The 9,302-nt window shown below is 40.6% G+C and overlaps 1 protein-coding gene across 1 annotated transcript in view; it reads left to right on the plus strand.

Annotated features, from left to right (window-relative positions):
* The window catches only part of lrrc7 (leucine rich repeat containing 7), a 256,311-nt gene that overhangs the window by 16,408 nt on the left and 230,601 nt on the right, over positions 1-9,302 (plus strand). The window lies entirely within an intron of this gene.

Raw genomic sequence — 9,302 nt, forward strand, 5'->3', positions numbered from 1 at the left:
CATCTCTTCCTGTTCCTCCCTGACTCCCCCATTTCCCTCACTCACTTCCCCCTCCTCATTGCTCACTCACCAGCCTCTCGCTCACTGTAGCCTCTATATTTCACTCCCCTCACTTGCATCCCTTTTCACTTATTCCTCCCCACTACTTCACTCACTCCTCTTTCATTCACTCCATTGGATCAGGAACCGTCTTGACTACAGCTCTTCAGGACCTGGTGCCTGTGTGGAAAAGAGTGAGTCTTGTCTTCTCTCTGGCCCATTGCTCAATTCAGATTTTTTTCCCAAACCCATTCAATAGCTTGACCCCTGAGCCATTCGGCGACTAGAGCATAAATCGACGCACTGATTCTGTTGCCAACCTACCTGCTGGTTCTCAGCCGTGTCCCTTCACCCACTGCCTGGCATCTTGTAATATGCAATTTCCCAAAATGACTGCAGGCTAACACCATTTCTATTGTCCAGGCCTCAGCCAGACTGGGGTTAAGAGCATTCACACAACTCACTGGCTTTGATTGAATGAACAATCAGTAGCATTGGAGAGAAATGCCCTCTGATTAATGGAACAGCTCTTTGCAAAATCTTTCTGAATTTGAAACACATTGCAGGCCAGAGATGATCCTTTGGTAGGTCATATGCTGGACCGTGGGTCGCCTGTTGGATGTCATTTGATGGAATGCTAAAAACAGTTGATATCTAAAGATACTTAAGGATTCATACACAAAGATCATTAAAGTCTAATGTTAAGGTAGACCAAGAAAATAATCAAAAAGATTAATGGAATTCTGGCCTTTATTTGTGGGTGACTAAAAGAGGATACAGAGGCTATGGCTGTAGCTGTATAAAACCTTGATTAGATCCCATCTGATATATAATATTAATTTTGTGCCTTACACCTTAGGAAAGATGTATTATTATTAGATGAGGTGTAGTATATAGTTATCAGAATGATACCTGTCTTTTTAACATATAGTTAGGAATTTTCCCAGTGTTGTAATGCCCCTTCCATCTCAGCAATCCAGGCAAGCAGAATTTTCATCTTGTGGATGGAACAACATCCAGGAGGGAGGTCTGTCACTAAGCTGGAGGCAGGGCAATACTAAGGCAGCAAGGCTAAACAACCCAACTCCAATCACAGAAATTTCAGAGCAATGTGAAGCCCCACTCAGCCCTGTTACCTCCCCGATACTTCTCTAACGCAACTTCTTTCACTTCACCCATATGCCCTACTTGTCAGATTCCTTCACACTATGCCTCCTACTTCTCCCATTCCCTCACCTTCTTCTGTACACCTCCTTCAGTCAAAACTTGCAAGCGCTATAACTTTGGAATGCTTTGAATAGCTCATAACTCTGAAATGCTAAACAAGCGTTGCTTCAACAACTGTTAGAGAAGAGGTTATCCTCTTTGCGAAGCTATTAAACTCACATTCTGTTGGAGAACTGAAGAATTCATTAGGCAACCAAAAAACTCACATGTCTGTCATATCTTTTAAATGGCCAACAGGTGGCTGAACTGTTCAGTAAAGAATGAGTCACAACCAGGGGAGAATTTAAACAATTACCTATTGATCTCAATTGAAGTTTTTTTTAATATTGTAAAATGGCACTTTAATGCAGAACAGTACTTCATCTAGTGGATAATTTCTTTTCTTCTCCATTTTTACAATACTGTTTCCTCAGTTGACAGATTGCATGTTGTCAGACATAACAACTGGCAAACAGACTGTGGAATGATCACTTGGCTTTTCCAAAGATGGCACTGTCATCACTCATGCTGGTAGACACATATGTCTCAGGATACAGCAGTTCATGATGAACTATCAAGGAGGCAATACTATTTCTACTAACTTTGTGGTCCAGTCTCACCTCCAATCCATGGTTCACACTTCCACACTTTAAGTGTGATTCAAGAAGACTCCCCACATGCAACCATCTCCCTAAAAATAATCAGGAGTTCTGAAATGCTCACTTCCAGAATGGCATTTGCAACTTTGAAAAGCAGTGTCAAATACCCATCCCTCCCCTTTCCTGCTTTAATGAAAGAAGCCAGAGACAAATGGAGGTGTGACTACGACTTCGATAATCAGTGGCCATTATTTTTTCCAATTCCTAACTCCATGCAGTCCCCAACAGGACCATACATTTAGGCCTTGGATTCCAAGTGTTAGGTTATTTTGAATGATAACTGAAACATGGGCAATATTCCTTGGAATTCAAAGGGTGAAGTGATGATTTAAATAAAGTCTCCAAGATACTAAGGTGTGTTGATAGGTCAGATGGAGAAAAGGTGTTTCACTGGTTAGCCAGTCATGGACTTGAGTACATATTGAGTCACATCTTTCAGGAGTGCAGTTAGGAAGCACTTCTGCATGTGGTACAGGTAGGTTTGTACTGGAGTGCTGAATTTGTTGCATAATAGTGTAACTTGGGTTTGGTGAAACAGGGAGTCTCAAGGGGTAAGTTTTAAGGAATAGTTTAATTTAATTTAAGGGCTAATTTCAATCTAAAGTCTAGTCTGTTCTGTAATTTAGGAATTGAAAGTTGCTGTTTTGATGCGTGCTCTGTAATTGCAGCTTTTAAACAGGAAGTTACAGGTACTGAGCTGAAGATAGTTAATTAGACAATGAGTTTCATCCAGTTTCGGAAGCCTTTGAATTGGGGCTATAACAAGAGACTTTGTTCAGTGCTGCCTTGTCTGCACAGGAATTCTGCTTTGTTATATTAGAATATAACTGCCATTTAGTGAAACAGGGAGTTAGGTGAAAGAGGGAAGATGTGATCAGTCCCCGCGTTTCTCTTGTTAGTGAGTATCTCTGCTCTTTAATGTCAAATTTAGGCATTAGGAGAAAAAAGAGCCAGTGGTGCAGGAGACTGAGACGATGAGGAAATAACGCTTGAGGCCTCCACACTTGTGTGGAAGCTTTGAGACTGTAAGTTCATTGGTTGGGAAGTGACTGCTAATTTGAATAACTATTCAAAGTTGCTTTCAGATTAAAGGCAAGTTGGAGAACTATTCTACAGATCAAAAAACTAAAGACCCATAAGAATATGACCCAAAATATGAATTAAACAATAAACAATTTAGAGTTGCAGGGCCAGGCAATGTTTTATACCTTCTTAATTTGGGAGCCGGTAGATCCTATTGTGGTTCATAGTGATCACACCTGGAGCAGGTGTTGGTTGCCTGAGGAACTCTGGTTCAGACCTGATGAGCTACAGTCTGAGCTTCAAACACTGTGATACATCAGGGAGGTTGCAAGAGTTGCCTGAATGCTGTGTTTCAGGAGGTGGTCACACCCTGTAGATTAAGTACTTCAAATTTGGTCAGGGACAGCAGAGGACTACAAGTGAGGTAGGTAGGTAGGATCCTGAATTTGGCATTAGTGGAGCCTCACTTCTTGACTTTGTCCAATAGGTATGAGTGGTTGAGGAAAAGGACTGTGGGATGTCACGGGTGTGGGTGGGAATGTGTGGGATGGGTAAACTGACCACTGCAGCACAGTACAAGAGGCCATTCAAGCAGTGGGAGCAAAAAGAGAAGTGGTAGGGGATTCTATAATTGGGGTTACAGATAGCATAGCATCCTTTGTAAGCAGGATTGAGAGTCCTGCATGGTGCCAAGGTAAGGGATATCCTGAACCACTTGCAAGGATATTGGAGTGGAAGGGGAGAATCAGTTGTTGTGTGACCAGCAACATGGGCATGTGGTACAGTTTGGGGAATATCAGGAATTAGGAACAAAATTAAAGAGCAGGACCTCAAAGGTTATAATCTCTGAATTGTTACCCGAACAACATGCATTGTCATAGAGGTAAGGAAATTGGGGAAATAACGCATGGCTAAAGGAGTGATTATGGAAAGAGGGGCTCCATTTCGTGGGGCATTGGGATCAGTATTGGGACTAGAAAGCACAAGCTCTACCTGTACCAATCTGGGACCACTGCCCTAGTGGAAAGGCTTAATAGGGTGGTCAGAAGAACTTTAGTAAGTGGAGGGGAGAACTCCAGTGGAATTGGCAGGGGTGCAGTGGGGAAGTCAACATGGTTTCAAAATCAAGTGATGTGACAGAGTAAACAAACAGTCCAGACTGCTAGTTCAGGTATGGCAGATAATGGCAAAACTACAAGAAGTGCAATGATTAAACTAGAAGAGGGGAAATAATAAACAAGTGAATAAAGCATCAGTGCTGAGGGACAGGTTTCATTGTATGGCTCAAATATGAGTTTATATAGGAATGCATGGAGCAAAAGGAATAAGTCTAAATAATTTGCAAGCACAAATTGAAACTGCAGATTATGATACAGTAGCCATTACTGATGGTCAGGATTGGGAACTAAATGTTCCAGATTATAAGGTTTACAGGATGGACGGGGAAAATGGTGGAGGAGATAGAGAAGCCTTGCTGATTAGAAACAAAATTATTTAACTGGTAAGGGAGGATATTATGAGGGGAAAGCATGAGGGGACCACGTGGATGGCACTGAGGAACAGTAAAGGATCTAAAACTGTAATAGGTGTTGTGAACTGACCCCCAAGTAGCAGCACTGAAGCGCTAGGTTATATAAGTACAGAAATTAAGCAAGTGTGTAGCATAGCCAAAGTAATATTAATGGGGAATTTTAACTTCTCCATACACTTGGGAGAACCAGGCAAGCACCTGTCAGAAAAGTAATGAATTTCTGGTGTGTCCAGGATAGTTTCCTACAACAATATATCCTGGACTCAATAAGGGGACAAGCAATTTTGGATTTAGTAATGAGTAATCGACTGAATTTAATTAACCTAATTGTGCTCGAACATTTATCAAATAATGATCATAACATGATGGAGTTCAATGTAGCGTTTGAAAGCAAAAAGCATAATTCGGCTACTAGAATTTTAGATTTAGGCAAGGCTGACTTTAACGAGATGAGAAAGACTGTCCACAGTAAACTCGGAAAATCTGCTAAGTGGTAAAACAACTCAAGAACAGTGGAGGCTGTTTAAAGAAACATTGAACACTATACAGAACCAGTTTATGCCTCTGAGAGGGAAAAGCTCCTCTTCACAGAAATAAACAGCCATGGACAACTGAAGAGAAAAGTACAGCATAAAACTAGAAGAGGCTTTTGCAAAAAAAAAACACATCTTGCTGAATGGGAAAGACCAGCCGAAGGCCATGAGCAGACGCAGAAAATAATTGAGAAAGCTAAAGGAATGCTGGCCTTTTTATATCTAGAGGACTGAAGTGCTAGGCTGCAGAAGTTATTCAGCAGTTACACAAAGCCCTAATTAGATCCCACTTGGAGTACTGTGAGCAGGACACTTTAAGAAGGATTGGCCTTTGAGGGAGTTAGACATTGATTTATAAAAATTATACCTGGACTTCAGGGGTTACGTAATAAGCAGAGATGATACAAATTAAGTCTGTTTTCTTTAGAATTTAGAAGGTTAAGGGGTGATCTGATCAAAGTCTTCAAAGTGTTAATGGGAAAAGACAGGGTAAATGCTAGATCAGTTGTTAATTTTAAATCTGAGATAGATTTTTTTTTGTTAAAAGTAGGTATTAAGGCATATGGGCCAAAGGCAGGTATAATGAGTTAGGCCACAGATCAGCCATGATCTCATTGAATGGTGGAACAGGCTTGAAGGACTGAATGGCCTACTTATGTTCCTCTGCACAAGTTTCAAACTATCTTCTAGAATTGACTGATTCTACAGTTGAAAAAACAAATGTGGATAGTATTCATAGTTTCTCAATAATATGGAACTTCTAAAGCCTGCATAAATAATGATACAATGTACTATTGTAATATTATTATGAAAAATAGAAACATCTGGAATTTTCTTTAGGCTTCTCCTGACCAATCACCACATCTTAGTTGGGAAGCCTTTGTTTTTTATAGGTAGGATCTCTACCAAACAACCTCTAATTTTAATTTAGTATCATGCTTGTGTCCCACGCAAAGGATACTTCTGGTTTATCAATCTCATCATCAATACTTGAAGTTTCATTGGACTTGCATGTCAATAAATGCAATATATTCTGAACAATGGTAACTGTCAAATATTGTTCAGGGCTGGCATTTCTGTCAGGCTGTATTGAGAATGTTGTTCAGGCTGTCATAAGGTGTGAAGAAAATTGAACATCAGTACCACTTCGTAGAAAACTGATTTGACTCTTGCATTTGAGATGTCACTTGTAGTCTTCTGTGATGCTCGAGACAAACACCCCAGCCTAAGTAGGTGTCCAAGGTTTGCTTGCTATGGCAATTCCAAAAGGAATGCAGACCCAGTTGCTTTACCTCCTGTTTATGTCACACTCGGGTCTGGGGCAGAAGGAAGTTCCATACACCCTAGTGTCCAGCAGGAATTCCATTTGCCTTCTCATCTGGATAGGGAGGCAGTATTTCTGAGTCCTGCTTGATTTTTCCAACTCTCTTCTCTGGTGCTGTCTGAATTTTTTTTTTAATACCAAGATTGTTCCTCAGGCTTTATGGAAATTTCAGGGACAAAGGAAATACTGGAGACATTCAACAGGTCAGTCAGCATCTGTGGAAGGAGCAAAAAGAGTTAATGTTACAGTTCGATGAACTTTTATCAGAAGTGGAAAATTTAGGGTTTACAGAATCACCAAATTATCACAGTGCAAAAGGAGGCCATCCCACCCATCACGTCTTCACTGGTTTTCTGAGGTAACAGGTTTTAAGGGGGATGAGGGAGAAGGAACAAAATAGAAGGATGGATGACGGGTGTTTAAATGATAAAAGTGATGATGCAAGGTAAAAGGAGATGATCACAGGATAAGCAGAGAAAAAGGACAGGTGTAAAATAATGTGCAACTTGTAGGTTTCTGATTTGCAATCAGTAATTTGCTGATTTTTAGGTGGTTCAAATCACCCCGAGGTCCCTGGTTCCAGACTCTGAACTTTATTTAGGAAATGTGAAATGAAGAAAACAGTAGATAGGTGTTCCAGGGCAAAAGAATGTCTGCGTTATTTAAATACAAAAAGGTAAGTATAATACAAGAAATACAGGTAAAAGCACGAAACAGCGAAATTAATACTATCAATTATACAGAGGACAGCTTTTAAATACTTAAATTAAGCACAGCTCAAACACTATTAGAACCTAAACAGCAGTTTTAATCACAGAAACTTTAATCAGGCTTCCTACCTTAGGGTCCCATGCACTGTTACCACCTGCCGTCCCCTCACTGCTGGCTAGGTCAGAAAATTTGGGGTCTCAGGAGTTTAAGCTCACCACTGAGGAAAACATGATTTTGAAGTACAGCTGACTGTTGGGGTTCTTGCCATCAGTTCTCAGGGTCCAGAACAAGCCCGGGTCCAGAAGGTCTTGTTCTGATAGTGGTTGGTTGGCACTGCCCCACCCACCCTCCTTGAATGTCCTTTGTCGCAATGATGCCCTTGTTTTGGCTTCCTTATTCAGCTTCTCTGTTTGGCCTCTGTGGTTGTTGATTCTGAAGCTGCTTGTCAGATTTGGAAGTCTGTGGGGAAGGTATTTCTGCAAAAGTTTGTTTTTTGGGAAAAACAAAGGCTGTCTCATCAGGTCAGATCAGGGCTGGCAGTTATACAGACTGGAGCTGGAGGAAGTTATACACACTGGAGCTGGAGGAAGACAGCAGGCCAGGCAGCATCCAGGATGTGTGCCCCATTTTCTCTCCTCAAATCTGCGTTGTCCATTATGTTCCTAGTGCTTCCTTCTAAAGTCAGTTGGCTTCCTGATAGTTAAGAGTATGTGTAAATGGATTTTGATTGATGTTGAATGTTTGGTATCTGTAGAGGCCCTGTCTGTGCTGGGTAGCCCGAGGTGTAAAAGTTAGTTACAGTCTAGAGTGTTAGGTTTGGTTGATTGTTCTCTTAGAATGGAGGTGTAAATTGGAATTCCAGATTGTACAATGGTCCTAAGCAGCTAACTCTGTGTTTGTACATTTTCTCCAGAGATCAGCGCAGCTGTCCCCTTTTACTTTTGAAAAGTGCAGAGTCTTGTCCAGTATTTTAGATAATAGGGGTATTTGCTCAATTCCTACAAACTGTAAAGGTGTAATGGCATCCATACCAACAACCATTGTCTGAAAACTTCTTCCATAAATGAATAAAAAATATGTGGGTATTGCTGGCTGGCCAGCATTTATTGCCCGTCCCTAATTGCCTTTGAGAAGATGGTGGTGAACTGCCTTCTTGAATTGCTGCAGTCCACCTGCTGTGGGTTGGCTCACAATGCCATTTGGGAGGGAATTAGGAGCAGAGATTATGTTCTGAGATTATTGTTGAGTTTGGAAGGCTGTAAGGTGCCTAATCAAAAGATGAAGTGCTATGCCCTGAAATTATATTGAATTTCATTGAGATAATTTATAAGACTGTCATAGTGGGAGACGGGCAGAAGATTAAAATCTTGGGTAACTTGAGGCTTTGCAAGATGACATTTCCCCCTACTTTTAACTATTTGAAATTTCCTGTTGCTGGTTTTGGTTTAAACCTTTGGTAAAAGCTGAAAAACAAAGTGAAAATCTCTAACATTGGAGCATTGTAAAGATATAAACACTGAATAAAATCTGTGTACAGTGATGAAATACAGAGCTTCTTTCGTATCTAGCTCTACTTTCAGGATGTTTGTAGGATCAACCGAGTTGAAATGCACATCTCTGACTCTCCGAAAAATTTCTGAAATGATCTAAACTCATTATAATATTAGTATGAAAATTAAAATGTTGGGGGTTGGCTGTGTGGGGACAAGGTAGTGCAGTGAATTTGAAATTAGCCTGGACTGACTTCATGAAATTCTTCTCCATGATTTTAAATGCATTATGTGAAATGAGTTTCTCCATTTTTTACCTACTTGCTATTGTATGCATGTTTCCAAAACCCCAAAATTGGTATTAGAACTATTTCTTTTGGCACCTATCAGAAATGCCACTTTTTGGGGGAACACAACATTCAAGGTTAATTCTGCATGCAAGTTGCACTATATCTAAGTGATTGTTGACATTGACATTGAAAGCAAAGGAAATGGAAGGTGTTTCAGTACATAGTTTTAACCTTCCTCTGTACAATAACTGCAAATATATAGAAAATACATAAATCCTAGATCCTACTTCAACACAATGACATATTCTGTTCTCTTCAAGCATAAATCTCCGATTCCACACACCCAGTAGAAGCTGAACTCAGTGCCTATCAATTGAGGCTACTGTGTTGCCCTATTTCCAAACAGTTAAGTGTAATTCCCTGATATAACAAGGTGTAGAGCTGGATGAACACAGCAGGCCAAGCAGCATCAGAGGAGCAGGAAAGCTGATGTTTC

Source organism: Rhincodon typus, chromosome 10 (assembly GCF_021869965.1).
Source record: "Rhincodon typus isolate 14 chromosome 10, sRhiTyp1.1, whole genome shotgun sequence".
NCBI classification, from domain to species: Eukaryota; Metazoa; Chordata; class Chondrichthyes; order Orectolobiformes; family Rhincodontidae; genus Rhincodon; species Rhincodon typus.